The sequence below is a fragment of the Rhynchophorus ferrugineus genome, unplaced genomic scaffold, assembly GCF_030347505.1.
Source record: "Rhynchophorus ferrugineus isolate W39M unplaced genomic scaffold, kcgeb_rfMv2 rfM1, whole genome shotgun sequence".
Lineage (NCBI taxonomy): Eukaryota > Metazoa > Arthropoda > Insecta > Coleoptera > Curculionidae > Rhynchophorus > Rhynchophorus ferrugineus.
In genome coordinates this window covers 84,970,206-84,982,048 of record NW_027472580.1, presented here as the reverse complement: position 1 = coordinate 84,982,048, position 11,843 = coordinate 84,970,206, and positions in this window count along the sequence as shown.

Below are 11,843 nucleotides of genomic sequence, written 5' to 3'. Positions count from 1 at the left end.
CATCTTTTCTATTTTTGCTGTTATATATATTTTTTCCTTGTGACGTAAAAGATCTTTCACGGCGTATTTTTTCATTATTCCTGTGGAACCGTAAACGTTGCGGCTATTTCTAAATGTGTTGGAGACCTAACAAACATTTGAAAACAAACATAAGAAGTGTTAATTAAAATTAAGGTTATTTTGTTGTAAAATCAAGATCATCAACAATATTATGACAAATTTTTACATCTTACATTGCATGCTTAGTATAATTTTAATTTACAATTAATTTATTATTACTGTTCTATTGTACTTAATACACATTAATATACAAGCAAGGTGTGTACTGCATTAATACATCAGTATGTATTTCATAAATTAAAATAAAACTAATCTACTTAAGCTAAAGTTAAAAATACACTTATACATTAAACACGTTTTATGTTTTGATAAAATGTTAAAATGTTGTTTCGTTAAAATGGTTTGATTCGCTTCAATACTCTGATTTCTTGCGTGTTGTCTAGCAGCTGTATTGCGTCCATGTTGCTGTGATTTATCAACCTTATTTGATATTTTAAAGCGCAATCTTAGACCACTTCGTGTAACCATTTTATTTTGAGGTTATCTTGCAGCTCTTCGTTGGTTACGTGGTAATAAGCGTGGATAATTAATCGTAGAACTTTGTTTTGGGTGCGTTGAATAACTAGTTGGTTTGATGTCTTAGTGTAACCCCATATTTGCAGCCTATAGGTCCAAATAGGATTTTTGTTTGATAAACCAATCTCTGATTTTAGATCAAGTTGAGAGTATCTTTCGACTAACACGAAGTATAGTTTCTTGCCTGTCTAATCTGCTCTGTTCTAATCTAACATGACGTTTCCAGTTTAACCTACGAAATAACCATCGAAGTATATTGCCTAGTATTTGGTTAATTCTGCAGGAGGAATCGCGAATCCGTCTAGTGATATAATTAGGTTTTTGTCATTTCGGTGCAACGCAAAATTTATATGGAGAGATTTGGGGATATTAAGCCGTATTTTCGAGTCTCTATAAGATAATTGAGAAATTACGCATGTTTTAATTTTTGTAATATTGAGCATAGTTAAACATCACTTTTGTTTCTGTTATTAACTTCATTCTATTTATAAGTTGGGCACCAACTTCAAAGTAGTCAGTTGTAATCAATTTCTTGATTTCTTATCGTGCAGCTCTTCGTTGGTTACGTAGTAATTAGCGTGGATAATTAATCGTAGAACTTTGCTTTGGGTGCGTTGGATTACTATTTGGTTTGATGTCTTAGTGTAACACCATATTTGCAGCCTACAGGTCCAAATAGGCTTTTTGATTGATAAACCAATCTCTTTGATTTTAGATCAAGTTGAGAGTATCTTCCAACTAACCAGTACTGCTGCTTAATTTTGAGTCTAATCTGCTCTGCTTTATGTCTAACATGATGTTTCGAGTTTAACTTACTATCGAAATATATTCCGAGGTATTTGACTGATTCTGCATGAGGAATCGCGAATCCGTCAAGTGTTATAATTAGGTTTTTGTCATTTAGCCGCAACGCAAAATGAATATAGACAGATTTAGACAGAGCAGAGTTAAACATTACTTTTGTTTATTTTGATAACAAGTAAATTCCGTCTGGTAAAATAACTTCATTCTATTCATAAGTTCGGCACCGACTTCAAAGTAATCAGTTGCAATCAATTTCTTGATGTCTTTGGTAGAGCAACATCTAAATAGGATGCAAAATGATCAGCATGCAATTTTCTGTAGACCTTGAGTGCTTTTATTCACTAATTTTCATATATTCATTAATTTTCATATACACATATTCATTAATGTTTTATGTTGGCAAACATTGTAGCTTATAAAATAAAAATAAATGATTATTAATAAAAACTAATTATAGAATAACTATACTAGTTCTGTTAATTAAATATCACTAAAGTACTATTTGAATTCAGTTTACCTTATTAGTACAAAATTATACATTTTTATGTAATTGAATTTGGTTAGATGTGCAAACCGAACATACTTTCTTACCAACATTTATAAACATATTTAAACAAATTTGAGAACGAATCACGTAAATATTATGAAAATGTCAGGACCAGAAATGTTTATTTAGTTAATGAATATAATTTTATTAGATTGTTATACTAAATAATAAATAAAGCATAAAATAAGTTGCTCATAGTATATTAAATTTAGTAATTAGTTTGTACGTCTATTTAAATGCCAAAAGCAGGTATATATGGAATATTTTTCTCGCAAATTTCACATTATATCCCATTCAATATCAGTTATCTCTAATTTAATCGAGTTTCAAATTTAATAGTTATTAGTATGTAATGTATCGATAGTTAAATATCATTGACAGATACCTTTAACTAAGTTAAAATTACGATATAACAACATAAAATGGTAGACGCTCCATTATACATTACTATATATAATAAAAAAGATTCTCAGCAATCGACCCTTTCGATAACCGTAATATAGAGGATTTGGAGTAAGGGTGAATACAATTTTGAAGAACATATTCAAATCTCTAAACCTTTTGTGATTGACACTAAAGCACTGTTTTATCTGAAAATGTATAAATCCATAAAGTAATTTCATTCCTTTACATATTTGCAAATTCATCATCTCTATAAACTCATTCAAACATAGAATTAATTTTGTTTATCATTACCAATTTTTGCATTAACTGAGTTCCTCAATTGCATGCAAAGTTTTTTTAATAATATGAGCAATTAATTTTGATTTTCTGATATATATTTAAGACTATGTATATATATATATATATATATATATATATATATATATATATATATATATATATATATATACATATATATATATATATATATATATATATATATATATATATATATACATATATATATATATATATATATATATATATATATATATATATACATATATATATATATATATATATATATATATATATATATATATATATATATCAATATCAATATAAATATATCAATTTCTTCTTTAATGTGTCTGATCGAGCTCACACAAATGGAAGGTGCTCTTTTCAACAACGCCTCTTTCCAAAAATCCAGACAGTTTTGGTTTGAGTATCCTCCTTGATCTGAATATCTATTGTAATAATTCTTTGCAATACCCCGACTAAACTCAATTGGATTAAAAATGAAGTGATAGGGAGGAAGATGTAATACTCTGTGGCCATAACATTCAGTAATCTGATGTACTATGTATCTTTTCTCAGGCTTATTTCTAAAAAAGTAAATTACATAAAATACAATTAAATATTTCATTTATATTTACCGAGTAATAATTTGAAATTGTTCATTCTTTAACATAATTTCTTCCAAACTTATTTATGTTCTTTAAGACAGTCCTGAATTGCAGCCTTTGTTGATGAATTTGTTAGGATTTTCCAATTATCCAACAATGTATGAACGGATGTTCTACATCTCTCAAATAGCTGTATATCTTTTGGATCATTGTGGATAGTTTCCAGACTAAGAATTTTCTCTGAAATAATTGTTTTAAATTATGTTTCGTTTGAAAAAATTACTTACTGTTTTATACATTTCGTATATTTGATCTCTGAAACAACAAGATTGACCTTAATACATCACCTGTTTGCATAAACACGGCTTCTTTTCGGCGAATTTAAGGTTATGTTGTTTTTTTTATTTTTTGAGATATTTTAGTGACCGTGTCCGTAGTAATATAAAGTGCAGCTGCAAGGCGCAAAAAATATTTGCAATAAAAACCGCGGCGATTTCAAATTTATTAAAACAAAGCGTTAAAACAACCTTTACCAGTTTATAACACGTAATTATAACATTTTGAAGAATTTTCCGAAGTTTGGCAAACGGATAACTTTTGCAGGCTCATTTTCGAACTTCCCTAACAGCATTCTATCTCTTTTTAAATAGAATAAAGTGACAAGCATAATAATGTCTGACTGTAAAACGAATTTACAACTTTAGACAGATATATATTAACACTCGTGTCACTGCTATTTTGAATTGACTATATATATATTAGACAATATATATTTAAGATTATTATTTTATTACATTATTATATTATACAATTTTTTCTAAGTTTTATTGTCTTCTGTTCTTTACCTAGCTCATATCACATCGATTAGAAAAATTAATAACTATCGCAAGGCAAAACGCATGGTGAATAGAGATGCTATACATATTTTATGTCTATAATCATATTTGAGGTAGCTTCATAGGTGAAAAATAATCCTGTTTCTTTCCTAGTTAAAAATATTTCTCAGAATAAAAATTAAATCCCAAGGCAAAGCTTTGAAAGAAAGTGCCACTTTTAGCACAACTGGCCAATTAGAAATGAAAGCATATTTAGAAATGAAGTTTAGAATTGTAACAATTACAGTAATGAATAAAAAAATGGTTATTTTAAAGTTTTCTTGAATACATATTTTTAAAATTACTCTTCGTTTATTTTTTAAAATGTATTTGATGTTCGTATTATTTTTTGGTTAATAGTTGATTTCTCGTCACTCGAGAAATATATATAACCCACCTAAATAAACTTTTACCTTCATTGTAAATGCATTTATTTTGAAATAATTGGACTTTTTGTTTTATTCGCTGATTTTTTGCATACGTCTAAGAAAACAGATATTTAATAATTTAGATTCTCTTTATTATCAACTAGGATTTTCTGGACCGGACCTGCGTAGGTCTGGACTTAACGTAGGTTCTAAACTATGCTCATCGGCATTAAGTCTACAACTTAGAGACAATCCCAGAAGACATCCAGTTATACCCAGACTGGTTACTAACATGACTAGTATAATTTCATTGTCGGATTTTTTACTCTTGCTTACGCTTGATCTCCTTATGAAAAATCCTATTACCGCCAAACATACATTTACAGCCATGCCCCAGCAGGATTAGAATCTGCGAGTTTAGTAACATTGGGAGGACTTTTTTGTTGTCTTGACCACTGTGCCACCCAAGTCTTCAATATCATATTTCCAAACAATTAACAAATACACCTAATTTTTAATTACAATGTGGGACAAACGTCTCACTACCATTTTGATTGCCTATAACTTTACTCAAAGAAAAAATAAGTAAGTTTGGTTTTTATGAAAAGTTTATTTGGTCTTTACATTTCTTTTTTTGTTATGACTGAAAAATCATGTCGGCTAAATGACGACAGCGATTCGCTATGCAACTTTCGGCTTTTTAAAGGCATTTTTCATTAAATCCTGTAACGTCTAAAGCTTAATTTCTTCAATTTCGTGACGAATATTGTCTTTAAGATGTTTAGTCGTTTTGATTTCAAACAGCCCTATAAGAAAAAGTCTGGTACTGTTAAATCCGGAGATCTGGCTGGCCATGCTATATCGCCACTTCGCGAAATTAGTCATTGTGGAAAAACGTCATTCAATAATTGAATTATTGAACGAGCTGTGTACTGTTGCCCCATCTTGCCGAAACCAAATGTCCCCTAGTCCTTGCTCTTCCATTTCAGGCACAAGAAAATTTCGAATCATATCTTGGTACTATTCAACAGTCACAGTAACAGCAACACCTTGGTCATTTTCTAAAAAATAGGGACCAATGATGTTTCCATCATGAATACCACCCCATACAGTTGTTTTTAGTGGATACAGTGATGTTTCATAAATTAATGGAGGATTCTGTGTTTCCCAAAACCGACTGTTCTGTTTATTGACATGGCCACTGAGAGGAAAATAGTATTCATCGCTCATTATCAATTCAGACGAAAAATCATCAATTTCACCAGGCAGCCTTAGGATTGCATTACTATACTCAACTCTTTGATCAGGATCTCTCGATAGCAATTTTTGGACTAATGGAATTTTGTACGGGAACATTTTCAAATCAGTTTTCAAAATTCGCCTAAACAGCGTGCAGAAATGTCTAACTGGGAACCACGTCTCCGAATTGATGTTTCAGGAGATCTGTTTCTGCAACACATTTTCAGCGTTACGTGATGTCCATTGTCCTCCAGAACGAGGACTGTCTGTTGTCGTACCGTACTGTCGAAAATTCGCAACGATAAACTGTGGTTTTGTGAGGCACTGGCCGATTAGGGTATTTTTGACGCAATTTCCACTGAGTCGCAATAATGGAATTATTATTTTCAATAAATATTATAATATAATGAAATTTGGATATCTACACGGCACTATGGTTAAAGCGAAACTGAGCTAAACGTCACATAATCAAAATGGTGCGCAATCAAAATGGTAGGCAATAGTCCGCCTTATATTATATAAACACCTTATATAAAGCGAGAAGTACTGCTGAAACATATTAATATCTGGTAAAAAAGAAACGATAATAAATGTTGAAATGATATGGAGTTTCACACATGTAACTACTCACGTGCTGCAAAATGTATTTAGTATATTTATTACTTGTGTAATATATTTGTAAACCTGTATAGATGTAATATAATTCTACAAAATAATCATATAACTAATTCACAAAAATATAAATATCCCAAAATAAATCTACCTAAATCAACAATCCAATTAATATTAGATTCTGTTTAAATTATCTGTTTGGCATTTCGAAAATACAGATCGTCTTGACCGCTTGATGTCTAAACAAAGCTGCGAAGTTCTCCTCTTGGAAATTATCCTGTTTATTTCGGGCAAATATTGTAGTTGATTGGTTTAGAAGTAGGTTGTCATTTTACTGCATTGGACAACATTGCATCTAACTCACTTTGTATAGGTTTAACCGAAACATATGTACACATGTTTCAATGATTAAATACGTAATATATTTATAGTTGGAACAACAGTCTCAAAATCAAAACGTTCTATTGTTTCTGTATGGTTAGATTATTTTTTTAGCGAATATAAAGTACATAATATATCGAGAATTTTCTTTTTCTATTGTAATATTATATGTTTTAAAATAACTACAAATCCGATCACCCATAAATCAAAATATTTTAAACGATATATTATGATGAAAGACCTCAACGTATACATATTGCCAAACAACACGTCAGTTAAGAGACTACAAAAGTATAAGTTTGTGAAAATGTTAAAATAAAATTCAAAATTACAATTTGTGCATTTTATTTGGCTAAATCTAACAAGGTAATATGATGCAATACCGGGTAAAGTTTTTCGTTTCACAGGGCTGCTGAATGTTTAATTTTGGTAGCCCGGTCTACATTTTTAGTAGGTTTTTCAGCCATGCAATTTTGGATTCCCTTATATAGGGAGAATATACTTCAATAATACTACTCTCACAGTTCTTACTGGTAATTGTGATGTTATTGTGTACACAAAGGATTTATTACATGTACTAATTAATTTTCTTAGCAAGTGTTATACTGATAGATTTTTTAATTCATGTTCTTCAATGTTTTTCCACATTTCATGGTTTGTATATCTGGAATACTCACTCACTTCAATACTATAAAATTGATAATACAATTTTTAGGATTATTATTTCAGTTACAGTCACTATCGACAACTCGAGCAAATTCCACTCTTAGTAAATTAAGATTACTTGCCTTGATAAATCTCTGGTAAATATATTTATTCACTTATATTTTCTCGCCATTGGTAGCACAAAAGCAAATTTTTAACTGCGAGATATAACGAGGGAATATATTAAGGAACGAGTAAAGGAAGGTTAGAAAACGGTAAGCGACGTCAATGTTTCGTAGCGTTTTGATTGGTGTTTGATTTGACATGACGAATTTTTCAATTTTCAGTTTTTATTTTTGTTAGAATCTCAGTAATCCCCATTTCAACTTCAATATAAATGTATTTTCAATAATATCCCTATAGTAATTATCACAGTCATGTCATCATTCATGTAACAGGTCAATTGAAATGTCCCCGGCCTACAAAACACTCTACAAACAGCAAAGATAAAACACTTTTTTTTGGCAAAATTAGTTTTTTTTATTCAACATAATTCCCTCCAAGGGTGCTACACTGATTATAGAGACCCTCCAACTTTTCGATACCATTTTTGGATTACGATTTGTCCTTTGCTTCAAAATAGGCCGCAGTTTCCTTCCTCATATTCCCTTTAGAATTCCTTTTTATCAATATTTTTCACAATGACAAAAGTTGCTTCACTCAAAATGTAATAATTCACCCACTAATGATCCGACAGCTGTCAAATTTATACACGCATCTTTTGAGGGTTAGGGCTAATTTTAAAAAAAGTGTATTTAATTCTGGTAGCGCCATCTATGCGCCAGGACGGGAACTTTTTAATTAACCTGTTAGGTTATTGGTTTTTGACATATTTTATCATTTTTGCAAACTGGAAAATATATTAGAGCTCTAAGATTGCTCTCAGGTTAAAAAAGTTCTGACAACACTTAAAGCAATGATATATCATAATATAATTATGATAATAATAACTTGGAAATGACTCCGTAGTGCTTTTTGATGGTAGTACATGGGTACTACCTTATATGGATAAGCAATCAATTCAGTTTTTATCTATTCTATTAATTACCCCTATTTCTTTTTACAAAATATTTATTTTTGAACGAATTTTTGAAAAATATACGCTTTTAATTTGGATTTTGAAAAATTAGAGCTGTTCCAGTTTGTTACATCTCACTGTTTTCATAAGATTAACCCTAGTGAAATACTATTCTTTTATTCACCAGCTTAAATGGTATATTCCCTTTAGTTGGTTAACATATTAAAGAGCTCACAGTAGTACCTTTCAGTGATTATTTTATTATTTACCTTATTATGTTTATGATCTTTGTTGCTATAATGAATTGTCCAAAGCTAGTTGAGAGAGGATTAATAATTCAGAAGATATTATATATATCGTAGTATAAACAATATCTTCCTTTTCTATCCACTGGCGATTGCCGCTTTATCGATGCAGCTTATTACTTTAACGGTAGATGCCACTTTTTTCACTTGTACTGATGCCAAGATACCCATTTGATCGTATTTTTTATTTCTTTACACTGAATGACGGTGATATTTACAATAGCAGGCGATTTTACAATCAATATGTTAAAATTTTCTTATTATTCATTAATTAAGTCATTAATTCCCAAGACATACGACTCTGCAATGCGAACTATATCATCAGCATCATATTGAACGTAAATCTATATATATATATATATATATATATATATATATATATATATCTCATAAATCATTTCATCATTTCTTCTCTTAAGTCAAATGGTATTTTAGTCCAATGGTATTAGCCCTATCAGTCTCTAAATATGAATAGTTTTTGAATAACCATCCTATATATTATATATTTACTGTTGGTTCTCCAAACAGAGCTATATAAACTTTAAGTTATAAATTACACCGAAAATAGTGTTAAATAATCGACACGAAGCAAAATTACCATTTCATTTCCCGTTGGTTATTCATTCCGGTAACTTTTCTGCCAACTACTGCGTTCCGATTAATTTGAAACAAAACGACCGTGGACTAGCTCCAGAAAAACGAGCTTCTTCCCGCTACATACTTACGAAAGTTCGTTTGGAAGTTTATAATTAAAATTTCCAGCGAAATTTTCAAGACTATCCATTTTCTCGCTTTATTATGGTCCCTGTGAGAATGTCCATTAAGTTTGCTGTCACATCATCGATTCGATATAATGCATTTTAGTTGATCAAAGGTTTTCTCAATATTCATCTTCATCCATACATGCGTTTGTTCTTGCTTATAAAATGTGGATTTATACCTTTGTTTCCGCCACTTCTTAATTCTAGACTATTGTAAGAACTGGGATACATTCATTATCATACAATTCGTTAGGCCCTAATTTTTGAGAGTTCATAATTTACAGGTTAGAATTGGGTTTGCTTTAGGGAACCAAAAGAATGGCTCAAGGGCCTTTATTAATTTATGTACAAGATAACTCGGGAAAGACATTAATATATTTTTAAATTACTAATCGGTATAGTAATGCAAATTGTGAAACATAATTTTAATTAATTAATAATTTGGAATTTTCCTTCATGAGCTATTCTAGGATTTAGTTTTTGAACCTAGAAACTAACCCTTTCCCGCCAGCGTTCGCAGTTTTTTGTGCTTGCTAATGTTTTCTATGTTAAATCTCTGGTATTTAATTAATTTACAACCTGTTGTTTAACAAGATTCACTTGAGAGCATTCGCTGAAACACAATCCAAAAAATCTTCATGTCAAAGGATTAAAATATCCGATGGGTAACGAGAATTTTAATTTTGATAACTTACATTTTCAATAGAGAAAACCCTATGATGTACTCGCAATCAATGTCCAGATGGATAAATCGAATATCCAGGCTTAAGAAATGTTGAATGAATTAATGATTTTCAAGTTCTAGCAGCTCGTGGCGAATATCAATCCACTTTTCATCGATTACAGTCTTAAAAATAGCTCGTTTCGTATCAATAATGATTCACGAATGGAAACTCACTCCATTTTTTTGCTGTTAGTTCATGTAGAACCCAAGCATGTACACTTTTTAAGGCCGAAATTTATCCATATCAATGTTGCTATTGCGATTTGAAATATGCGGTATATTTTGATTTATTTAAAAAAATCGCTTTTCAACTGTTTCAACAATTGGTATGCAATGGCTAGATTCATCCTTAATATTGAAATATCCGGAACGAAATCGAGCAAATCAATTAAATAATTGCATCCATTGAAGCAGTTGTTACTTTAGAGACTCCACAATCTTTAATGATCTTGCACAGTACCATTTTAAAAACAAAAACGCAAAATATGACGAAAATTACCTTCTGGATTCAAAGGTCAATAACTTTTTGCTGATTAAACCAATGGCATTGCCTCTGTCATTGCCTATTATATTTCGATAATGCTATAGTAGTGCTTCGTCGAATAAGTATTTCTAGTAATGTGTGATTTATAGTCAGAAAACAGAAATAACTCTTTAGCGAACCCTGCATTTTTGACGTCTATTCTTTTAGATTTGCTATAAATTTACAAATTTATTTCTCGAAAAAACTTTTGCTGTTATTTCTGCCTTTACATACCCGTTATTAACAATTTTTAATTTCGATTATAAGCTATGAAACCGATTTATATACCGTGCAATGAGATATTCGAGCAAATATCAACATAGTTAATTAAACATGACTGATCTAAGTGAAAATAAGCCCTACAGCCGAATGTGCCAGTACCGAACATTCACCTGATATGCACTATATGAGTGTGTTTTGAAGATGTGCATGTGGATTTCATAACCGAACGGACAAGGTATTAGCAAATACAAAGTTATATAACAATGAAAACTTTAATTAAACGCTTATATAACCTAACATTATAATTTATATATGTTTTATTTTGTATAAACCACAGAATTTAGTTTGTTATTGTTTTTTTTTGTTATAGTTTAGAGCTACTATTTACTCACTGGCGTTATCTGGACTAATACCTACTGCTGCTCAGGGGCTCCGAGTGATGGTCCTCGACATTAAGTCTCGACAAACTTAGAAACAATCCCAGAAGACATCCGGTTTTATCTAGTCTGGATTTCGGCGTGAATGGGATTTTCTTTGTCGGATTTTACACTCTTGATGATTCGAACTCGCGACTGTCGCAGTAGTAAGAAGACTACCAAGCCGGTAACTCATCTTTTGTTGCTGTTATTTTTTTCTAGTAATAGCTATTTTTAGATAATCATAGTCGGCATTTGGTAAGCTTCGGAAGTTTGCCATTTACAAATGTTCGAATGGTAGAATCCAATGAACTGTGGCAGTCATTTTTGTTTTAAACCAATGGGTACTACTATTTTTATATGTGATATCTGATATTATATTATATTTATACTTATAACATATTTATTATCATGT